Source organism: Sinocyclocheilus rhinocerous, unplaced genomic scaffold (assembly GCF_001515625.1).
Source record: "Sinocyclocheilus rhinocerous isolate Xijiao unplaced genomic scaffold, SAMN03320098_v1.1 scaffold1295, whole genome shotgun sequence".
Lineage (NCBI taxonomy): Eukaryota > Metazoa > Chordata > Actinopteri > Cypriniformes > Cyprinidae > Sinocyclocheilus > Sinocyclocheilus rhinocerous.
In genome coordinates this window covers 749,402-754,935 of record NW_015660499.1, presented here as the reverse complement: position 1 = coordinate 754,935, position 5,534 = coordinate 749,402, and positions in this window count along the sequence as shown.

Genomic DNA, 5,534 nt, shown 5'->3' with positions numbered 1-5,534 from the left:
GGCATTATGTGTTTGCGCTGCGAGTGTGCATGAGCGCACGGTCTCAAGGAGAGAGCGCGAGTGCTGAATGGTTTAAACGCTGGCAAGAATTAAAAAGTAATTAGAAATAGCAATTTATAAACTTTACTGACGATGTGACACTGCCTTGATTGTGCAAGTGACAATTCCTGTGTCAACTGTGCTGCGTGCAGCTCGCTTATAGACAGACGCGATGTGGTGATTTGAAGCCATTTGCGTATTTTGAGAGCGAAAGAGAGAGCGCGCGTGCGGTGATTCACTCACGATGTTTGTGAAATTACGTTTCACACAAGGTTTTCAAATTACTTTATAAGTTATTTAATGAAGAAATATGGAGGTGAGTACCTCACCTTCAGCATTATACTTATTTGACCCGTGCCGAGACGGTGCCGCTGCATGTCGTGCCAAACCTCTCACGGCAGCGTCATCAGCTTGAGATCATTTTTTTGAGATCTGCCTTTTTAGAGACCGCCGATCAAACATCCCAACGTGATTATCGGCCGATGGTGATTGGTAGCCGATCAATCGGAGCACCCCTAATATATATATATATATTTAAATGACACCTGATTTGATACAAAGCATCAAAATATTTTTTTTAAAAGATGAATGACATTTGCTTTGATTTTTGAAAAAATTTAATAAAAATATGTTTTTTAAATAAATGACACCTGATCTGATACACAATATCATTAATATATTTTTTTTAAATGACACCTGCTTTGAAACAAAATACATATATACATACATACAATACAAAAAAATGCCATTTGCCTTGATACAAGATCATACATTACACCTTTTTAATACTAAATATCATAATATCTGTTTTAATAAATGACACTTACTTTGATGAAAAAATAGCACACTTGGGTTGATATTTTATATATAATGCAATGACATTCAGACAGTTTTAAGTGTGACCTAATCGACCAAATATTTATATTACACTGATCTATATAAATGACTCTGTTATAGGTGAGTGGTCACTGCTGTATAGGCTATTAGATGTGTCTTTAATATGGCACAAATGAACAATGGAAATGCAATGAAGCATGAAAAGGACACTTGTGGCATCCATTTTTGTGTTTGTTTGTATTGATAAAGAATTTGACAAAAGAAAAGACGATGCAAATCTCCCAATTCATGTAATTATCTGATGCTTTTTAGTGGCGAGCATTTCAAACAGGTGCACATCCTCTATTTCGCAATTACCCATAATTCTACTCATGACTCTGCCAGCTGTTACTGTGCAAACCTGCAGCTCTGAATAGTTCAGCAAATCAGCCATGTATGAAAACTTTGAAACAAGCACTGCTTCGACGTCTGTGGGAATTTTTTGGCTTATTTTATCGTCCGCCAAGTTTAATCGCAAAAAATACACAGCACAGAACAAGGCGTGTCTGTTAACACTCTAGAGGAAAGGGGGAAAACACACACACACACACTTCAGCCGTGCTGAACCACAGGGGAAAGACTTCACAGTGCACTGGCTTTTACGGCCGTCCCGTTTGGCAGTTGGGTAAAATATTCCAGAGCTAAAATTAGCAGCACGGCACAAAGACCCTCATTGAGAAGGACATCTGGCACGGAAAGCGAAATCACAGGGAACCTGTCCAAACCGTAAGACAACTCAACAGCTCCCGACGGTTCACCACAAGACCACATCTCCAGATAAACCATCCTGAGAGCGAGGTGAATCTGATAGTGCCTCAATCAGACACACTTCAGACTCGAATCCGTCTGATGACGCACTCTAATCCTTTAGCGCCGGGACAACGGTCACCTTGGAAACTCCAAGGATTCCCTCAGAAGTCCCGAAGTGTGTGTGTGTGTGTGTCTCGCAGACCTATATATTTCAGCGCGAGTCACTGAAGGATTATACTCTCATCTCTTCTTTCACGCTGAGCTTTAACACACACAGAACAACATTCACTCTGATGACAGCTGCTATTGTTCGAGAAGATACTTCAGAACAATAGAAGCCATCAGCAAAGCTTCACAACACCACTAATATATCAGCCTATTACAAGCTACAAACTAGTACATCGATATGGGTTCATCTATCTGAAGAGCAGGATGGCAAAAATGCTAAGTCAGCCAATCAGAACAGCATAATTAGAGGTTTGTATGCTCTCTGACATACAGTATATATTCTGTTTTTACGACTTAAAACACGGTCATATTGCAAACTAGACTTTGAGTAAACACTAATTAAATGAGAACCTATTTTGTATAACAATATTAAAGAATATTCAGAGATCATTACCACAAAAATTTCTTTAAAAAAAAAATCAGTGTGGCCAAATATTTACAGTTTCAATAGTATAACCACAAGACATAAAACAATATACTATTTTAAAACACTTTTTTAACATGACGTTAGGAAGCTATTTTTTTGTAACACTAAACATTTCTGATACTAAACATAACTGAAACTAAAATTTTTAATAATCATTTCCAGTAATTGAAATAAAGCTAATATAAGTTTGAAAAATAACAATAACATTATTAGAAAATATTATTATTAGAAAATAAATAAATAAATATACATTTTATATAAATATACATTTTATATAAATATAAATTCTGGCAACTAGTAGTAGCACTAAAAAAAACAAATTTTATAAAAACTAAAAACTGAAATATAATTATAAAAAATATAAAAAACTAATAAAACTACATAGAAATAAAACAAATTATTAAAAAAAACAATAAAAATGATTAAAACCTAAAAACATAAATATAAATAAAAATAAAATAAAAAAGCTATATACAAATATAACAAATGATTAAGGTTGTGTTCACACTTTGATCAAAACGAACTCTGGTGCGATTGCTCTGTTAGTGTGGTTCATTTGAGTAAGTGTGAACGCTGCCATCCGAACCCTGGTACGCACCAAACAAGCGGACCGAGACTGCTAAAAAGATCTCAGGTCTCAGTCTGCTTCCAAATTAACTCTGGTGTGGTTTGAATTATATATAAATGCAACACGGACCAAATACTTCTAAACGAACCAAAAACAGGATGTAATGACAAGATGCGACATGAATTGACGACGTGGAACGAGTGGTGCATCCAAAACAAAATGAGCAGAGGGCAAACGTGGAGCAAAGTGGAGGTAAAGTTCCTTTTATGAACGCTTTGTGAGTTTGCAGGTAGTAAAAATAAAATAAAATGTACACGCAACAATGAGCGCGCTTAATCCAGCAGACGACATTAGGTTTATTTGACTTAAAGCGGCGCTGAGCAGACCGATTGGTGAATGGCTACTTTGATGTTTGATGCTACTTCGAACACACTGATTGTTTGGGAAGTTTCATCACGAAACCCGACCAATCAGGTTGTGAACGTATGACTATGCATTTAGGTTCGCTATCAAAAATGTCAGTGTGAACGCTAAGCGGACCAGGACCAAATGTATCATTTTCTTTTTTGGTCCGGACCAAACGAATCAAGAGAACCGAACTACAAGTGTGAACGCACCCTAAAAATGACAAAAGCACATAATAAAATTACCACATTTTAAACCAAATTTAACATGAAAAATGAAAGTATCAAAATGATCGACAACTTCATCCCCATGACAGTGTAACCTAATAAACAATAATAACAATAATGTAAAAGTTATGATATAAATAGCTTTGACTTCAAATACACAAGTTTTCACTGAAAAAAAAATGATGTAATGTATAAAAATGTGATTTTATAAAATTTAGCTTTTCTATTCTCGAAAATTAGCCCCATTCACTTCCTTTGTAAATGTCTTGCCATAACCTTGATTTTTTTTTTTAGAGAAAACAAGAGAAATGCTGTCAATTGAACTTAACTTACATTAAACCTGGAATATTCATAGCAGATTTACAGTTTTTAAGTCTTAACCTGTCCATTTTGACCTTTTTTTGACAAGATTATAAGCATGAAAGGTGCACATTATTGCACTTACAGGGTGATCAGCCTCTCACATGGGCCCCCCTCATAATCACACCACATTTTAATGAGAACACAATGAGCTTGAGGTAGACAAAAAAGAGATGCTGAAACTTTATCAGATGGAGGCAGCACCAGCAGTCTCCCTGTTTGACACACAAGCGAGCGGCTGTGCATGTGAAATGGATATATACTGCAGCTCAGGGATGCATGATAAATGGGTTATGCGAGGGTTATCCGTCAGCAGTCTATAAGTTTATAAGTGCATACATACATACAGCATTGATCACCAGTCCAGCCAGTGAGACAGGAAGTAATGAAAATCCACTAGCATAAGCACTTTAACAGAAGTGAGCACTGGAGTGGGGGTGTGGCAAACCGGAAAGGACGTAAATCAATCTTAATAGCCAATCACGAACATATAAGAGCACAGCAGGGCATCTGTGTAATGTCCCATGTGATAACTAGATTACAGTTTCTGCAGCAAACGTGACTGGTGCTTACCTGTGCTAAACTCACTGCTATGATACTAGGGTGTTAAATATATATAAAGTTTGGGGTCTGTAAGATTTTTTAAAAGTCTTTTATGCTCACTAAGACTCACAAAGGCTGCAAAGGCTGTATTTGTGAAAACAGTAATATTGAGAAATATTTATTAAAATCAAAGTAACTGTTTTCTATTTGAATATATTTTAAAATGTAATTTATTCCTGTCAACAAAGCTGAATTTTCAGCATCATTATTCGAGTCTTCAGTGTCACATGATTCATTCATGATTCATCATTCTAATATGCTGATTTACTGCTCAAGAAACATTTCTTATTATTATCAATGATAAACAGTTGTGTTGTTTGTTGTGGAAACCATAATTCTTTTCAGGATTGTTCGATGAATAAAATGTAAAAAAAAACTGCATTTATAGAAATCTGCAAAAATATATATACACACACACACACACTTAATTAAATATACTTCTTCATTTCAGTTAAAGGTGCTAATCTCATAATCAGGAAATATATGCTCTCGGGAGCACGTACATTACAAAAGCTAGTCATTTCTAGATTTCCTTTCTTTCTTTTATCTTTCTCTTTAAAGAGTGAAAATGGGTTTGTGGTTCACAGAGATGGCTGGTTTTACAATATATTACGCGCAACGGTAGAAATGTGTCATTTCGATTTATTGTTTATACCACAGAAGACATATTTAGACAGCTATGAGCGGACAGAACGTCTCTAGGTTACGTATGTAACCATGGTTCCCCGAGGGAACGAGACACTGCGTCGAGATCGCTTTGGGAACGCCCTTGCGTGACCGCGTTCTGAAGCACGTGTCAAATCCGTCCAATGGAGCAGCGAGACGTCACGAGCAGGGTGACGTAAGCACCAGAAAGCATAAAAGCGCATCCGGCCGGGCGCAAACCAGCTTCGATGAAGTAGCGCCTGCAGGGATGCAGGGAGTATGGCAAAGAGACGCAGCGTCTCGTTCCCTCGGGGAACCATGGTTACATACGTAACCTAGAGACGATATGTTTGAACCGGCTTTAACTTACAGTAAACCCGTTTTGGTTATTCTTTAAACAAGTGCA